The sequence below is a fragment of the Myzus persicae genome, unplaced genomic scaffold, assembly GCF_001856785.1.
Source record: "Myzus persicae strain clone G006 unplaced genomic scaffold, MPER_G0061.0, whole genome shotgun sequence".
Classification (NCBI taxonomy): Eukaryota; Metazoa; Arthropoda; class Insecta; order Hemiptera; family Aphididae; genus Myzus; species Myzus persicae.
The window spans coordinates 104,853-125,888 of NW_019104174.1; the positions used below are offsets into that span (position 1 = coordinate 104,853).

The 21,036-nt window shown below is 29.9% G+C and overlaps 1 long non-coding RNA gene across 1 annotated transcript; it reads left to right on the top strand.

Annotated features, from left to right (window-relative positions):
- Positions 1–670: 670 nt before the first annotated feature.
- Positions 671–3,069, top strand: LOC111039620. The gene is made up of 2 exons (XR_002605112.1): positions 671–943; positions 2,941–3,069. It is a non-coding gene; the product is annotated as an uncharacterized LOC111039620 (long non-coding RNA).
- Positions 3,070–21,036: the final 17,967 nt, after the last annotated feature.

Genomic DNA, 21,036 nt, shown 5'->3' on the forward strand with positions numbered 1-21,036 from the left:
AAAATACATTATACAATATCTATGTACAAACGTACAACTATGTGTCTATGTGTTAAATATTGTGCTTATAATGATACTGGAATATTATTAAATGTCAGTGTGTAATAACTAATTAATGTCGATTATACGTGGTATTATAATATGATTATAACAATTTAATATGATAAATAAGCTTATATATGTGTACTATATATTATATTATAATAACGTAAATAATAATGAAAACAAAAACTGTCTGTAATGAAAAAAATGTGGTCATATTATTATTATTACTATTATTGTTACAGTAACCGATATTTGATAAGTAACTATACTATATGATATTATTAATGAGCTGTTCCTGCAGTACACGTGCAAAAACCCCTATTCACTCATTTTCGCATTTGTGTTTTATTTATTGTTTAATTTTAGCTTTAAAACTTAATGTTAGATTGTCATAAAGTGATGTAAGAAAATATTCCTCTACCCCATAGAAAGTCTGATTAGGTTTTAATTTGATTTTGTTTATTATTTATTTATTTTTTTTAAATTTTGTCCTGAGAAGTTGAAGTCATTTGAGTTGAAAGCGAATATATCATACAATTCAATATTTTTAAGCATATATTATAAAATTATTATTCATTATTATTCATTTTGTGAAATGTAAACAGAATATAATAAACAAAAATAAAAACAAACACATATATACTATATACTTTAATAATATAACAATATTGATTTAAATGTAATAACTGTGTTTTTATATCGTTGCACTCTTTGTTTTCGTAACCCGTTGGCTGCTGTGTGAGTCATTCATGTCACCAAAACAAGCGGTCACACGTTTGTATACAGTATATAATATATTATATTACAGGTGCAATACTTCCAGCTGTATGATGTATACATAGCTATCGGAAACTAAGACGCGCTGATATGGAACTCGTGATGGGATGTTCGGAATACGGTAGGTATACAGCGTGATTCGCTGAAATAACTAAAGAGATTATTAACCAATTTTTAACCTAACTTAACCCTTAAGTATTAGGCCATATTTTCAACTACTTGGATTTTTTACACCAATAAGAGAGCGTCCTGTGTCAGTACACATTTCTTTTAAGATTATGAACGGAGCGATGAATGTTTCGGCATTACAATGATGCTTGTGTTTTTTTGTGTGTCACATTTAGAAGTAAAAAATCCTTCATCCTTCAACTTGGAGGATGGCTTCTGGTAACATGTTGGATCTAGTTGGTACATTCAAGATTACAAGTAAAAAGACCCAGGTACTTTTCAAAATAACCAAGAATAAAAATTAATCGAGAAAAACTGGAATGTTTAAGAGTACCGTTTATATTTCTTACCAAAAATGTGCAGGAACATTTTCTAGACATAAAATAAATAGGACATTTTTCTAAAGGCGACAGATAGCCTCCTCTCAGAATCGTATATTTCGTATGCAACGAGTGACCTACTCATTAACGAGTGAAGACTGTTGATATCAATAAAATCAATTAATATAATTTTCAAATCATTATATCTCCATTTCTTTCATCCTTATTATCGTTCGCCTATATTATCATTAATCATTATAAATTCAGTCAAATAACTCAACAACTTTTCGTTCGAATTTCGATTTAGATACATTACTATATTGATAAAAAATAATTTAACACCAAAAAAGAACGGTCCTCATTTGAAAATAATATGGTTCTTAAGTTATTACTCTTAAAAATGTTAAATATCAGAATTAGAATAAACGCATTATTAAAATATAACATTAGGAATGATCATCTAGTTACTAGCTTGTAAGTATTTCATAATAATTAAATAAGTACTCGTAATGACAATTTTTTAAGAAAACAATTTAAATTTCCTGCAATAATTACTCATAATATGGCAGTTAATATGGTATGGTCGTAATAGTCAATGGCGGTTATTGAGGTTTATTTTTCTTTTGGTTGGTAACATTTTCAAGAAAAGTTTATCACATTTAGAGTATTGTAGTCCGTCAGCGTAAAATTATATAATTTATATTGGCCGTTGCAACAGACTGTATAAAAACGACTCAATTTAATTTAGGTCAACAACTAGGTATACATGAGGCGTTTCTTTCGACGCTGAACACTCATTATTTATACTTAACTTAACCTAGCCATTATATCTTTTCAAAGTTTTTTAGTTGTAAAATTTGGGACACACGCCATCCCATCATTTTTCGTGGCTCATTTAGTTTTTTCAACCTTATTGAGTTTGTCTGTAAAATCACGGCGTATCGATTTTGAAATACATCGAATTAACCTATATTTATATATTTTGATAATCTAAAGAAGAATAAGCTAATAAGAATTTATGCATTGACCAGCACTGAAAGTTTAGATGAGTAGATGTAGTAGGAAAATACCGAGGGTTATAGTGCATATAGGCACTTATAAATAAATGAAAAAAAAACAATGTTGTCCTAACAATGTTATGTTGCCATTTAAAAACTTAAAGTGAATTTAGTGTATTAGTGTATGTTTAACGACTATTGTCTGATACTGGTAGACATACACAAACACAAATAAGGTAGGTAGTACAAATCAATGTTAAGGCAACATACGTATCTTTTCCAAAAAGACAATTTCAAAGAGATTAATACTTTTTTGAAGTTTGACCATTTGGATTATTTACTTACCCACCACTGCTAATTTAATCGACCTCTGTGACATATAACGTGTACTTATATATATGTCGAGAACGAATCTGAAAACGCTTATACAAGTTATATACATATTATATATACAATAAATATTATGTATTTGAAACGTTTTGACAACCCAACTTGGTGTAATAATGGTAAGATTGCTTGGCGTATGATATACAAATAATTAACAGATGCCCACTCTTAATAATAACTCTAATGATGAATCGCATGTTTCAATATTATATTCTGTATTGCATAGACATTTTTTTCGATTATAGGGTATACAACAGCAGTCGACTGCTCCACAGAATCAATTACGATCGAGTTCACTTTACGTCTAGTGATGGTTTCAAAATAAAAATCAATTTTATTCGGATTCTGTTATGATAATATTATTATATGCATATAAGTAAGTATTTAACATAAAAGATTCAGTTATATGTTGACCACACTCGACGTAACTGCAGCAGGACGTTCATTTGTTTACTTTTACTATAGTCGTGAACGCATTATTTTACGTCGCGCACAAATATTATTAACTTTTTCTCTTTCTTATCATTAATATTAAAAACACTCACAATATCAAAACAAATAGTGCTCAACGTTTTCCAATGAAATATCCGTCGTTGCTTAGATTGTATGGTTTCCTTGAAACGCGGGACTTTCCCTCGGAAACAAGCAACATCGTCTTTGATTTTCGAACCGTTTTATAATTTAGTTTTTTTCGCGATCGATGTAGAAGATCCATTGCAGGGATACACGTGCGGTGAATTGCAGGCGAAAGGAATAAAAAGTTATTGCATTATCCAGATAAGCCTTCGTCAATGTATATACGACAAAATTCGATAACATTTGTGATTGAAAAATCTCTTTGTTTTCGGAAAATATTTAATATTTTTTCTTTTGGAGGCATATTTCATATTTTACTAGAACGATGTATAAAAAATCAGTGCCGAAGTTTGCTGATGTTTTCTCTTGAAATTCGGTAGATATATGAGCTTAATATAATCCATATACGTATTATGCGTGTACATTTATTTTATTGATTCAGATTTCATATGAAATCCAAAAATGAAGATTGTGCACGGTAACAAGGTATATCGGATATTGCTATCGCGTTTCGTGTTGTTTTGCGATTTTTTTTATAGAGCTATAACAATTACATTCATATCTTTACTCAATAAACAACATGCAGGTTGGTGTTTATCAAAACCTAAATCAATGAGCTAAAATAAAATTATAACGAATTATGGTTCGTTAAATATAATATAATATTTAGACATCACGCATGCGGACGTGTGTGATTTTCATTTTCTTATTAGACTAATTTAGTTGTTTTGCAGCAAGTAAAACAACCATTACAAACGACTAACTAGTTTTATATGTTTTATAATTGTTATTCAGAGTTATGAAGCTAATAATATAATAGAAATTTTAAAAAAATGTCACTACATTATGCGAGATAGCTGACAAAAGATATGTAGTCGTAATTGTACTTACATAGTTTTTGAGTATAACCATAATGTAAACTGACCTAGAAAAATATATGTCAAAACAGTGTTTATATTTAAAGATACCGTGGTGTATAAGTAAACCGTTTCAATATTGAAAATACCTATAGCTGTCTAAATATTTAACACACATTGTGATTTGTAATATGAAAAATAGAACAACAAAAACGGTTTTATTTGTAAGAAACATATTTTTTCTTTGAAGAACACAACACGCATCGCCCTCGAGTTCATGATGTACCTATGAGTACAGCTTACCCACCATCAACTATACATTTTAATGATCAGCTCGTAGTTTATTAATCAATCCGTTCTAATACATTATTATATCAATAGCCTTGAGTTTTTTAAATTCAACTCACGCGTCCATCGGAGGCCTTTAAAACCGAAAAGCTCATAATACTTGAGAGTTTTTAATACATACCTACGAGGCTACGTTATGAGTATAAATTATAAATATTTACTACCTAATTCCGTCTTTACGAGTAGGGTGCAGTAGTGTATATTTAGAATTATGTTTTGTCTCCATTTCCCTCACAGCCAAAGATTCCATAAGATTGTGATAACTTTATAGCGTTATAATCACAAAATACATTACCAAAATGTATTGCGTAACCCTCGTTAACTCTTAGGTTAAGTATTTTTTGTTAAAACATTATAGTCTATGATATTACGCACAAGTCATGACAAATATATGTGACATTTAAAAGCATTGTTATTTTATTTTATTATTTATACATACATATTACACATGCATAATAGTCATTACCATTTACCGCATATTATATAAGGCATGCAATACCCAACTTTCTATTTTTCAGACTTAACTCATCAATGACTTCATCTGGCATAATTTTGATATTCCGATGGCACTTTATTATTTAGTCTATTATTTCCCTTGCGTGATCGCACGCACACATTAGTCAATTCGGATATAGTTAAGCTATTATATGTACAAGAGTTATATTTATTGTGCCTATTATTAATTGCATATGAAATAATATAGTGTATATATTTAGAATATTCTATGTTTGTTTTCTTACTTTCTTAGAATCAAAATTGATTATTATTGTTATATTATTGACATTCGTCGAAAAAATAATGTCACTATCAATATTATGGACACGTTTTGCATTATGAAAGTAATCATCTATGAACAAATATTTTTTTGCATTGAAAAATTAATTTTAAAAAAAATGTTGCTCCCTCCTTACACACAACAGTAAATTCACCGCATCATTTAACCAATAAATACCACGCGCGATGGTATCGAGAAAACGAATGCGATTCGATCCACGGCTCAAATTCAGCACAATCACAAATTTAAAAGGCACCTCCCGATCCATAATATTCTGCGTATATGACTATTTTGTTTGATACATGGGAATTTTTTTCAACTGAAAACAATTGTCATTTCGAAAAGCTTAAATGTTTGTTTTACATAATATTATAATCTAAAACCATCGGAGAACAACACTTTTGAAGATGCGAACCATGGGGCATAAATTATGAGATGTTTTTTTCAAAATATGTGGTTTTCGTCGCACTTTCGGTCGTGTAAAAAAATATTTATATTTTTTCGAAACCGACTAGTGTTTCGCTGTTAAAAAATAATCACCCTGAAGTGTATATGTACGCCGCATCGTATACCGCAGTGTATTTACCACGTATTTACACAGCACAGACAGCTAACTGGCTGCCGAGGATGAGAATAATCATATATATATATCACACATGGTCCGAACATGTACGTTGAAGTATATAGGCCGCAATCGATAGCCAGCTAGTGCTTTTGCGCTGTACGGCGCATCGTGCGGTCGTCACTCGGCAGGCCCCGCGGGTGTCGTAAAAACGCTCATTCGACACCGGAAATTTTGTAACAAGTACGATGATAACATTAATTCGATGTGCACAGCATTTGTAGTATAATAAGCCGATGTGCTGGACTCGCGTTCTCATAGACCTATAAAGAAATGGACTGATAATCTCCTGTACCCAGTAATTATTTCAAAAAATACTATAGATTTTTATAGAAGGAGATCGTGTATAACAGGGTGAATAACACGTGTGTATGAAAGAGATTGAGTATAATATAGTTTGAGAAAAATCACGAGAGAAAAAAACTACAATATATTATGGAATAACAATTTTGTACATTCCAATCAGTGGAAATCTAATGATTTGTTCTTCTATGATATCTCCTTATATTCTCTATATCCTTCTAACAATGTTGGATTCTGCTCCTAGCTTTCTGCTACCAGCGCACACATCTTTATTAATATTGTAGTATAGACTGTGTGGCTAGCAATCCATTTCTTTATAAGACTTATTTCTATCATTGCCGGACTACTACCGCAACGATTACCGGGCACGAATCGCCGACAAAATTGACATTTTTTTCGGCCGAGAATATGTTCGCTGTATGATCGATATTTCACAAAGTGGACGAGATCGCCTCATCAGCTTGAACGATCCAGGAGATGGTAGTGTAGATTCTGGTGAGATCGGGGGAAAAGGGGGTTATTTCAAAGTCAATTAATTGTTTGTGTCAAGTAAAATATATAGAGAAATTTCCATCGAATACGTTTTTTTTTTTTTTATCGTCTTTGTCGTATCACGGGTATGCACGTAGGTAACCTATTTTTCTTATTTCAGTAAATTTGTTGCACTAATTGTATACCTGGAATCTGGAATGCAAGACTCTGAGTGGAGCGACAAATGAATCGGTTTTACAAAGAATTTTTACTGCTATAAAAAATGCTCCGATTATCAACTTCAAGATATGTATCAAGGGTTGTAAAATAAAAAAAGAAACAACCAAGCTAGTTCTTAGAAATCGTTAAAATCTAATAAATAATAGTGGAAAACGTGAATATTTACTCAACTTGCCTGTAGTTTTTCAAAAATATATTTTGTCTTAGATTCTGAGGGGAGCGAATGTATTGATTTTAAGATGATGCGTGTGTGTGTGTGTGAATACATACAAGAAAAGTAGTAAAAATAATGCTTCGATTTTGAACTTTGAAAATGGTTTCCGATACAAAATTTGATTTAATTGGTACTTTTGAGAGATTAAGTCACTTCTCAAGTAGATAAGTTCTCGGTAGTTTTTAAATAATCGTGAAAAACATTTTGTTTTTTTTTATGTAGGTAACTCAAAAACGAATAACCATAGATACTCGTTTCCCCCAAATGTTGTGGTATATTTACAGTTACCTAATGAATTACAGTCGCTAATGCAATTTGAAAATATTTTTCAACTTTTTTAGTTTTTTCCTACGTATACATTTTTTCCTACACAGTGATAACCAAATTATCGCTATGCCAAAAATCTTGAAAATTTAATACATGATTCCTCATAAATTTTAATAATAGCGTTTCAAATTTATTTAAGATACATAGACACAATTAATTTTACAAAATTTATCAGAATCAAGAAAATTTACAAATTATTTTGTACTAAAAGATGTATAAAATATATTCAACTTGTATAACTAAGATTGAAAATTTAAAACAAAGTTTCTCATAAGTAGTTTATACTGTAACCAAATATTTAAAAATTATACAACAATAGTTTTTTTTATAGACATTATAATTTAAAAGTTTGACAAAACTAGATATTGTAACGAAAAATACCGCATTTAGTTATTTTGTCATAATTTAATAAAAAATTAATTAAATATTAAATTATTCAAAAATTTTATACTCTAAAGAAACTATACAGAAGAGTGAGTTTTTTAGTTTTAGTTTTTTAATGAAGTGAAGTAACCTTTATAGTTTATACTGTCTATTTTGTTTTTCAATAAAAATTTTAGTGTTGGTAATACTGCATAAAACTTCATAATTATGGGTACATTATAAAAATATAATATGTAGGTTTAAGTAATTAAGTTTGTTATTATAATGGTTTTAGTTTTCGAAAACTCACAATTTACAGCAACAATTTTGTATAATTTACATATTTTAAATATAATAATCTTGAATTTATAATTTGATAATCAAAATAGCAAATTAAATAGGACTATCACGATTCACAACCTTAACAAATTATAATGTTTTTAAATTATTTAAACAATAGAAATTTAAGTTAAGCCGTTTTACCTTTTTTTTCTGTGCATTTGTATTTTTTTTAAAAAAAAAATTTAAAAACATTAAATTAAGATAAAATTTAAAAAAAAAAAAAAAAAATTTTAAAATAATAAAACAAAACAACATCAACATTTTCGTGGTGCCTCAGATATAGCGTATTTTAGCTATATTATATGCGAATTATACATTATAAAAAACACATATTTTATTTAAAGTGGTAATTTAATCGTAATGTTTGTACAACTTATGATGATGTTATTATAATATAAATATTTTTGTTGACGTTTTAATATTTTGGTAGCATAATTTTTCATATACTTCAGTCCCCTGCTTGTATAATTTTTTTTTTTGGACTTTGGTTCTTATGGTTACGTAACTGAGTTTGCTCATAGTATTATAATACATTAAGTCACTATTCATATTTTGTCAAATTTTTGTTTGAAATATATTACGCTGTTGTAATATCATAGAACATCACTGCAAGCTAATACATAAAATAGATAGGTACTAGATAAAAATATGTATGATAGTTACAACAATTATTTTGAAATTTCCCAGTGGCATATTTTATTTCTTACCTTTTTCCGAGTAATCACAATACTTCACCGATTGTCTAATATTATTAAAGCATTACAATGACGTAATATTGGTGTTAAAATAAAAAAAGTTAATTAGTTAACAATAAAAATATTTTTTATTGGAATTTTCAGTCCATCGGTAATAATGCATGTATTACAAGCAATTATTGAAAGTTAAACATTGGCAGTAAACAGGAATTAGTGCTTTTCAGGTTCCCGCTGGGTGCAGTTCGTGGGATGTTTTTATTTATAATCGTGGATAATCGATGATAGAATGGAGCACTAATTTTCATTTTGTATGTCTTTAAAACACTAATTAAGCACTAAAAATTGGCGATACAACAGGAATTAGTGCTTTTTGTGATCCTGGTAACTTCACGGGCCTAAAAATGCAATCTTTGCCTATTCGAGATTGATTTTGTATAGCTTTATTTATTTATTAAACCTGTGTTGATAACCTGATACCTTTGATTGGTCTTAATAGTAAAAAGGTGGGCAAGTGCAGCACCACTTTGTTGTACAGTAAAATATATCGATGGGTCTCTATAATGTATGTGAATTAAATATGAATTGTAAACGATTCTGAGCGACAGTGCGACACCCACTGTACTGCTGGTACCCCCCCCCCCCCCCCCCCCCACTTGTCCGCCTTTTTTAAATTATTGATAATAACATCAAATATTAGTTTTTGGTTGATTCACTAAATCAAATCAGCAATATGTTATTTTTCGAGTTTTTCGTTATTGTCCTTAATTAATTTTATATTTTTCTGGTTGACTAATCTATCTTTTTTTTGGTTTTTGATAAGAAGATTGAATAGACATTTTATATCAACTTTAAATATTTTTTTATATTTCTTAAAGTGAATATAATATGTCCACGGGTGAGATAATAAAATGATGAATTAAATTTAACGTTACAATTACGGACGCAGTCAGGCTCTACTAAAATGATCTGCTGTAACACCGTGAAGTGTGCGGACGCACTTGGGTTATTAAAAAGGCCCAATTTTGAATACCGGACGCAGTCGGGTGACGCCCCTCGTTTCCACAATAATATGAGACATTGGCCATGTTCCCGTATCAAAACAATTTCAATACTATTAAAAGCTCTTGTTTTGTAGTATTTTAAATAAGTTTTATTTAAAATACTAAAACATTTTGAAAAACAGTATAGTATTATACATTTTAATTGAATCATTTATAATAGCAATAAATAATAATATAAATAATTTCTTGTACCTGCAGTTGTACTACAATTATGTACTACACTTGCGATACTGAAATCATGAGTTAGTCGGATACGAACATATCGATATTAGGTTGGTACCTTCCTGCCTAGCATACCTATTGCGGTTAGTAAAATAATATGTAATATTATATATACTAAATATTACTAAAACGATTTTGCAAATTAATAGAACTGATTTATAATGACTTCAATTTGATTTTCAACGTTATCGTAATGAAAACTAGCTGTGTTGGGGATCTAGTTTTTACTATGGAGACACGAACTAAGGTAAGACACAAACTCAAGTGATATATTTACTTAATTTAACTATGGGTGCTCGTTGTAACCCTGTTGTATAATTTTCCGAGGTACACGCGACCACTATCGTCACCTCTCTCACTTCTGTCAACCTACCATGTCGCTTCTGGTCCATTTATTCTTAATCCGTGGTTTGTTCAATACAGTCTTACATAATATTATTCTATTATGATTTTTAACTTATACAATGTCGTTGTAAAAAATTATAGTCGCAGATGTTAGTTAGAACGAATAAGCCCGACGCAGTGGTATTCAACTAGTTAAAAATATAAATGATTGTAATTTTAAAAATACGAAAACATTTTTAAAAAAATTTAAAAAATTAGATTTTTCCAAAACCACGACGATTGACCGAAAAATTAGGTGTAAACAGATTAAATTGGCCAATGGTTCGTCCCACATTTTATGTTCACGAATATCTACTGCATGACGTTAAGTTGAGAATGTTTATTTTGTACAGGTTGAAGTGAAACGTTGATTGTTATCGATGATTTTGCGAGTATATAATATATATATATATGTATTGTTGATATGTAATATGTATATAGATCTGCGTAATTAATTTTAACCACGTGGTTGTTCAAAATCAAAATTTTGTTGTCATCAATATCAAACCCTCGTCGACGAAAATTCGTTCGCCAAGTTCGGAAACAAAAATATATAATCGTTATTACGTATTCGTGCCACGGACAGAAAAAAATCCATTCGTGTACAAATCGAGCAGTAAACACGTCGAGGTATATATCTGGAACGTAGCAGATGGTGTAATGGCCCGCAATATAGATATCAAATACCGATTAAAATAATAGCAGTGCCGATGATTCCGTTAAAAAAAATAAAAGTGGTAGTCAGTTCCCAGAAAACTACGGGAACAATAAAAATAGTTCCTGTACTTTAAAATTAAATACGTACTTACACAAATTCTGTCGGATACGATTCGTTAAAAAAAAAAATTCAAAATAACAACATGATTAAACAAAAAAAAAAAAACTATAATAATGTTACAAAAATCGAACAAAAAGTGGGAAAGCAGGTAACCGCTCTGCTGTACAATAAGTGTCGAGTGTACCTATAGGCATTGAGTAGGCCATACTGTAATGGATGTGTTAAATTTCAATTAAAAAATTGTATTCGAAAAATGCTTCTGAGCGGAAACGGTCTGTTATGACGATTGTTAATAGTTTGTTGTATATATATTTTACATTACACATTATTCAATTATTGTATAAACATTTGAGTCAAAAACCGTAGTACGGTTACTCACCGTAGCACGGTGAGAATAAATTCGTGGTATAAAATATAGGCAATAGCTTACTAAAAGCAAAACAACTAAAATCGTTTAATGGGAAATAGTAATTTTATGTGTGAAAATATGTCTAAAAATTTGTCTTTAAAATTGAAAATACAATAACTCATTTAGAGATTTATTGTTTTGTGACTTTTAATAATTGTATGCATTTTAATTTTTAATTATAGAAAATAATTCCTGAATATTAAATTTTTTATTACATTTTAAGAAAAATAAAACTAAAAACATGCGATGTCACGGTAGTCCTAATCTTGTGTATGTGTTAATATAATCTCAGAAAGTATATATTAATTATTAATTAAATTTAAATCTTTTAAAATAAATTGTTTTTTATAGCTTGAAACTTAATTTGTCCGGTCATTAACAGCAAAAAAAAGAAAAATAGATAACATAATACTTTTATATGTGTAAATCATAAATGGATTTTCATTGTATAGGTATAACAATCTTATATTCCAGATATAACTTTTTTCAACTAGCTTTCAAACCTTATGTACACTTTGTGTGTTACAGAACATAAAATAATATGACCTATATGTCAAGCGCAACACAAAAATCGTCGGACGAACCGCTTCGACCGCTTCCACTTCGAGCTGCGCTTGGGGCTAGCTGCTGCAGCGGTCACCGGATCTGTTCCATCACTGCACCGGTGGATTGCAGTTTGGACCTGCAGCGAAATCACGTGCAATGCAGCTGTCTATGGACTAGAGCTTTCGTTTGACCTTTTCAAAAATCGGATGCCTCCTCGATAGGAACTCGCACCTGGACGTGCTCGGTATCGGCCGGAGAAACCCTCCCTGCGACGTTAGGCATAGAATAAGAACTCCGTCTCAGTGGATTCGCTAGAGCTGAGAACTACTGCACGCCGAGTTGAACTCTCAGCAGGAGCGATGATTCAGACGGAGTCTCGATCTCGACTTTGGCAACCATGGATGTCATAAGTGTGATCACCAGACCGGTGAAATCACCGCGACAATCCGACACGATGTTATAGGTGCTTATTTCCATCACCCGGATTTTGCCGAATTTGCAAAATACTGATTCTGAATAAAAATTCCTATTTTTCCTTAATTTTTGTTTTTGTTTTTCCATGTGCCTTTGAATACTGTAGAAATTTTAAATTTTGACCTTACGAATGCACAAACTAGTTCCTCTCTTCCACCGGAGAAGATATTCTGCAGTTTCATTAAGTTTAAAATCGAAGCATTATGTCGACTACTTATCGTGTTCACAGACACAAAAAATAAAACTAAAATCATTCTAAAATCAATAGATTCATCGCTCTGCTCAGAATCTAAAATTTGAAAATGTCAAAAGTCTATAATAAGTATCATTATTAATAAGCACATTATACCTATATGAATAAAAATATTTTTTAAATTTATACTAAAAAATGTATATAAAAATATTATTACCTTATCTTCCCAAATCTCCCATCACGCAAAGAGTCACTAATGGATGACTTCTTAATCACGCATACCATGTTTTCTGTTTCTTTTCACTTATATACTTATTATGCTAAGAAGTATAGATTGTATAAATATTATAAGAATAAAAAAATTAAACTTTGCACAGTAAATGCTAATCAATTACGAAAGAATGCATTTTGGTATAAAAGTTCCCTTTTTTTCTTTATTTCGGGTCTTTCCCGATTATTAAGAAATTTACAGTGAATATTTACTGGAATCAGTTTCCTGCCGAAAAAAGCTATTGAAGTTGAGAACTTAAGTGTTTTTACTACTCAAAAATGTAATCAAGGACATAAAGATAAAATAATAACATTTTTGAAAAATCAACACATTCATTTCTTTGATCAGAATCTAAAATGTTCAAAATACACATTGGAATAATGGAGATGTATTAGATTCTTTTAGAGTAATAAGTAATTAGTTATTGTAACGAATGATATGAACTTCGTACACGAAATTCAAAATATATTTAGATAAGTACGTAAAATAAAATTATACTCGCTTTTCTTGAAGCTTTTAAAACTGATATTATAATATCAAACTGGCAAACTATAATGTACAAATGCGCTTATTATTTATGTAGGTACGTAGATATATCAGGATATTGGACATTTATTGAATTGATTAACATAATACATACAACTTATGTTGAAATAAGACTTACGTTGTTGTTGCATACATTAATTCGTAGTGAACATAATTTTAGGTGAATACCGAATTCCCCAGTTATCCATCATCATCGATTTCACTACTCAAAACTTGAAAAAACTAAAACTCTTCTAATAATAACCATTGAACATTATTACATTTACAATAAATGTATTTAGGTACAACGTACACTGTGCATGGACCGTATTATATCATAAGAACATTCAAGTATATTTGAATATTATAGTATTACATAAATACCAAATATTTATTGCATAACTTGATAAATTAGGTATCAACAATATGATTTTCACTTACCAGCTATTGAATTAGCTTAAAACAAATATATTTATTATAACCAGCCAAATAAGTCTTTTGGTCCGTTTGTAATTAAATATTGTGTTTACACTGTGCTGCATAATAATTAGAAGTTATAACCACCACTTTCAAAAATTTAAATTTAGATTTGTTATCGTACCTTCTATGTCCTACAATATTTTTTTTTAAGTTTGCACAACTCGTTACAGTAATAATGTACAATGAGAAATAATACACCTTAAAAAACTGCAACAAGTCTTACAAGTTTTTATTCACTTAAAAACATAAATAAATAAAAAATTATAGTGGCTCACTATTGAGCTCTTTTTTGTAGAATTCGATCATTAAAACTTGTAAGAATTTGTAGTATGCTTAAGTTTTTTTCATTGAAAAATAAGTATATAATTCGACGTATGATACTATGACGTATCAATTCCCAGTAAATAATTGAATACTGATAATAATCAACTATAATTTTTTTTTTTTTTTTGATACATGAAAACATGCTTTTTCTAACGCATCATGATATAATTACTGCAAAATAAAAAAAACTACATACTTAACTTTACAGGCCAAGAAATGAATTCACCACATTAAATCATATTTTGTTAAAAATAAACCACTCTGCGCTAAAATATAGAAATAATTATATTGAAAATGTTTATTTGACATTTACTGACACAATATTGGAGCATATATTTCATATAAAATAACTGTATCCAAAGTTGCTAAGAATAAAATATTTGCAACGTGATATTTTTGAAAGAAAAATAGACCAAAAATGTTTGTTGGTTAATTTGTTTAATGAAATTTTCGCTGCTACATTTACATTGATAAGTTATGAATGAAAACAGAAAAATTAAGTTTGTGTAGTTATTTAATTAGAATCAGTACGCAGTGGAACTCATTTGTGACGTGTTTATTATAATTTATTATCTTCGCGACTTTCCCAACTCACGGAGAAAAAAAAGTTTTTTTACAGATACCAAAACCTTTATTTGTACCTTTTGTGACGAACGCATAAAACTATATTATAAAAGAGTACCGAATAAAATCATAGCTTAACATCTATTATACACAGGTTGAGTGAAAGGTCAGACGTTTTACAAATGATTGGCATTAATAACGATGCGTATATGTATGATGATTGTACACATGACTGCATTTATCAGCGACGAGTTCTTCTTGAGGATTATCACCCGACGAGTTGGCTGAATAATATTCTCAAATGTATATTATTATATGATTGGTACGACGGCAACGGTGGCACTAAGACGTATATGCCATGTACCCATATACAGGTACTTATACTGCGATGCAACTTGTAAGTGATACCTACCACAGTGCACAGCGAGTGCGCAAGCGCTGGTAAGTTTCCGACTATTTTTAAATGATATACTGTGTGGCGTTAATGTTATGGTATATTTTAAGTTTTGTCGTGTAAGCGGCATTGGCGCAACCATAGATGAAAATATCTAGGGGGTGCTAAAATTATATACAACTATTAAAGAGTTTTTCTCGCGGGTAGCGAACATTTTGCAAACGTGCACAGCAGTATTTAAAAATTGTATTCATTTAGTGATTATTATTGTTATAACAGATGTGTGTAGCTATACAGATTTTATAGGTATATATTAGTTTTTAAATTATAAAAAAATATATGCTTTATTAAAATATATAGCACTAATAATTAGGTTTATTTTTTTTTTTTTGATGTCTTGGAAATAGACAGTCTTATGTGTTAAAATTAAACCAGGGTATATGCTTAGCATCCCCCCCCCCCATCATTGGCTAGTTTTACCCAATGATAAGCGGTTAATCATTAACGATATGGTAAGCTAAAAAAAAAAATGTAGATATGATGCTTTAAACATAATTTAATACAGCAGCCAGTGTATAGCAGGTACAACGACGTAAATAAATTACCAGATTTTATTTGTGTATAGTTTATTAGATAGTATTGTTGTAGTGATATACTATAGAAGTATAGAGTCTATTTTACATTAATATTACCTACGCGTATTCTGAAGCTATTCATTTTTATATAAACACAATTTTTATCATCAGCCACCTACCTATACATTTTGGAAGGGTGCACAGATACATATCATTATACTTATAATATACTTATTATAAACACGGATTATAATTGTATGTCATCGGCTTTACGTTCGGACTGTACCTAATCTCCTCCGGAGTGGATTATGTAGGAATAGTATACGAACGAGTGTCGGAATGTAAAATCGTCGCTAAGATTAGCCTCAGAATATTCTGCTTTTTCTACCAATAAAAATCCGTGGCACGTAATATTCATTCTGTTTATTAAGTAAATATATTTCGTTTGCAAGGTCTGGTCACGAGCATGGTATATTACTAAATAAACTAACCAACGTGTGGCACGACGATGTTTATAATGCGTTTTCAATTATTTTGAACTATAGTTACAACCTAACTACAGTGTAGACGTGTGATCGCACGGCATGCCCTTCTCTAAATAATTTAAATGTTATATAATTCACTTGTTTACTTATATTTAAATTTTAAATGCTTCATGTGTATAACTGTGAACTTTTGATGCCCATGTTGTTGTATCATATTATCACGATATAACAGTATTTAATATTAAATCACATTTAAAAATTAAATCGCTGTTTTAATTGTTTACCTACTCAGAAATGTATAGGTACGTAGGCGCGTTATAATATATTTTATTTTATAAATCGTAATCAATTTATTTAAAAGCAATTTAAAAAAAAAAAAATGTAAAAACAATAACGAGAAAAGAAAAATTGTTATTAAGATTACATGCTGTTGACCCAAAGCACAGAAAATTAAACAAGTTCAAAAATTTAATTCATGACTTTATATCATCTGTTACCCAGTGTTAAAAAAGTGATTAGTACGATTAGTATTGATAGTTTATCAACAACTTTGAGAACTATTTAACAAAATTGATAAACACTATAATATAAATGACAAACATAATTGATAGTATTATTTTTAGTTGTATTTTATTTTATTTTTACACCTATTAATTATTATCTTAATTAACATTTGATTCCCTGTAACTCTTAGGTAATATTAGAATAAAAGCTTACAAGTCATAATAATATTTTCAGTGTTCGACATTATTATTTACGATGTTATACTATTTGGCTGCGGCAACTTTTTATAATACAAATATATTTTTATTAGTTATGCATTCAAACTTTGGCAACATTGATTTTTAGGTTAAGGTTGGTTAGATTATATGTATGTAGAATATATAATATGTAGAATGAATGAATAATCAAATAATTAAAAACGTTTATGCAGACTATATATATTCTCCACATGGGGTGTCGCCATTGGGTGACTTCCCCTTCCAGTCAATCAAGTCTCATCAAATTCGCTTATTGCATGACATGTCAATACAGATTGTAAGTATATCAAATGTTTTTTTAATAAAAAAAAAGTCAAGAAAAACCTATATTTCTTTGTATTTTGCTTTTATTAGTCATCGTGTGTATTTTATCCATCGGTGATTTAAGTCAGAAAGACATGTCTATAATGCAGGATTAGATCGCAGATAAGGTAACAATAAGTGCATCAAGAAGAATATTTAACTGGCCTTTAATTTCTTATTGGATTCTAATATGGTCTCTCTGCTTCCATTTTGTTCGACAATAATTAAAAGGTCAATGCGATCACAATTCACAATAGTTGATTTTATTTTGTCACTTATTTAATTTTTGTAACAATAAAAATGTCATCAATCATATTTCAACCTATTTACCAACCGGACAATAATGTAAAAAGACACCGAGTTATATCCTAAAATAATGAACCAATAACACTTACGAGTATGCCCAACCCATACAGGCTACGGGTAACCTTATAAGTAGTAATAGCTAATAACTCACTGGTATTACTATTTACTATCAACTAACTTAGATATTAGTAATAAATAATGAATGTCGAGTTAAACTTTGTCGACTGCCATGATTACCACACTTATGAAGTTATTTCGAAAAACTAAAACAGGAGGTATAAGAAGATATTTTTGTAAGACAGAGAAGCTAGTATTTCTCGGTATTTTATAAAAAATATGCAAATGCTTTTTAATCCGTTCCTCGAATTAGTGTAAAATACGTATTTTTACAGACATTATACTTTTTAGTTTGTCTTATGGCTACTTAAACGCATATACAACGTTCTACACAAACACAATAGTTATGCCGAGCGGAAATGAGAGTGTCGAGTGTACTACACATCCGGTTTCGCGGTCTGTCCCTACTTTAGATTTTTAATAGGTATATTATACAATAGCCAATAATGTGTACTAGATGCACTAACTACGTACTTCATTTTCATAACTTTAAAATGTACACGAACAGTACTTCAAACTCGGCGGAAACGAGTGTGTAAGATCAACGGTCGGCTCTCTGACTCATTATACTTAAATATATAAATTATAATATTATGTCGTTTTTCGGTCAATATACACGGTGTCGGGCCGCCACTGCGCAAATTATCTTTTTCTTCACAAACGGGAATACAGAGCTAACACATAGAAAAACAGGGAACGACGCTGTATGGCTTATACGTAAACTATTCAATTTTGCGTACAAGCAATCTATTATGTCAATAATATATTTTAATATGACTATGTTCTGGGAATCTGTTTCCCCTAGGACAACGACGTTATTGTATTTTATAATCTAAACAGTATTATATCAAACAATGTATAGACTGCAGGTATAGAACTATATTACAGTAGCAAAACCCGCTTCACTATCCGTGGCAGCCGACAGGGAATCTTGTGGGCGGGGATGCGCATAATCGGCGCGTTCACTCGTTGGACAGAATTTATGGTATAATATATATATACGATAATTGTCATAATCAATAATTATCCCTGCCGGTAATAGTTACGTGGTCGTAATTAATAATAACGCAAAATAGATCAAACAACTTTGCGACGTACACCTAAATGATAATTTTCCGTTTATGCATATCAAAAACATTCGCCAGAACTTCAAACGCGGACTTACAACAACAACACAAAAACCTGTACCAAAATGTATTAGAGCTTGTATAGTAGTAGTAAAATGTAAAACAGCCCGGGGGGGCGACCGCCCTCGCATTCGGCTGCAAAGACGCCTGCAGACCACCCCGGGTTAAACCTAATTGCGTTATAAAAACTTAAACGTCATGTACACTATACAACAGTTTAATTGTATAACATAATTTAATAATACGCTTTTACGTCATAAACGAATTTAGTGTATAGAAATTATAAAATATAATTTAAGCTCAGAGATAACGAGTATATATATAATATATATAGGTTTTTACCGCGTAGGTATACCAAAATATCTAAAACATTCAACACGACGAATACGACTATATTAATAGTAACGCAGAAACGCAGAAGCCATCATGATGATATTCATGTATAATATTGATAAATAATAAAAAAAAGTACACCCTACTCGCAAGCTGTTTTTTTTTTTGAACATTCAATTGTTTAAACAGCCTTCAAAGCCAATATAATAGTTTCCGTTCTATATAAACTTAAACATTCATGGTAGAAGCGTTTGGGACACCTGACAAATAGACTGCAGGCAGTTCTTATTAAATATTTACTGAATTTCTAGTACGCATATTTTTCAATAATTTCATAATTTAAAAAAACGAAATTGTATAGTAAAAATAATAACATTTCAAAATAATATCATTGTAAAAAGTTTACCTACCCATTTAAAATGTATTTTTCAATGAAACTTTTTCTTGCAATTAAATATAATTATTGTGCATAATATACGAAAATATTATATATGTGTATTTTCTTTTAAAGTTCAGACAACCGGGATTACCGGAACCCCTTGTAGGTACCGGCCATTTCATAAAATATAAAAAATACAATCAATCGTAACTACAAATATTAAGTTATTATAATTTATTATATTGATAAGTTTATTTTATATCCTACAATAAATGATAAAATATCTTCCGTGGCCCAGACTATTAAATGTAGGTTATGTACCTACTTTTATAATTTATATCTTAAATCAGCGACATCATTTTAGTTTTCTGTAAGAACTAGGCTGATAAATATTTTTTGCAGCCCCAATTTTAAAAGTAGCACTGACCTAACCCAACCGCTAAACGATGCTCATTCGATGCGGTCCACGTAGTACACCAGACGCGGTGCAATACTCAGGTTTAGAAAATAATGTTTCAGCAATACGCGTACTTTGCACTCCGTAGCTTGACTGTTTATCGGAATAGTTATGCTTAATGATTGTGCGATAAGTCAAGATCATTTTTGACAGCTCAAAATAATTTTTGATTTAGCTTTATTGTTTAATATTTAGTGTGATTTGAACTTATTGATAAGATATAAATGCAAATACCTACACAATAAATGAATACATTATTTTACAACAATAAAAACAATGATATACCAAATTTAAATAAGCGGGGTAGTCTCTCTGCTACACGAATGTAGTAGGTCTTGAGTATATTTCGTCCTTGAGTAGGTAGGTCATTGTAATGGACGAGTTCAATTTGAATTCGATGATAAACCGTTACACAAGAAAAACGATTCTAAGCGGAAACGGCGTGTCAGACTTCATATCTGAAGATATTTTGAAGCTTGTTTATATGTATCTATGTACTAACTATAAGTAATTTATTTTTTTTCAGTAAAAAGGTAGATCGCAGATTGAAATAATTTTAGCCCCAAACATCACATAAGTATATTAACTAATAAATAATAAAAATCATAATATTATATCAAATATATATATTTTTTCTTATTTTAAGATAAAGGCTTCAACATCGTGGGTTATTATTATTAGCCTGTAGTTGAATTTTATAAATTGTGGTTCTTAAAAGTTAAGTGTTATGTTTTAACGAA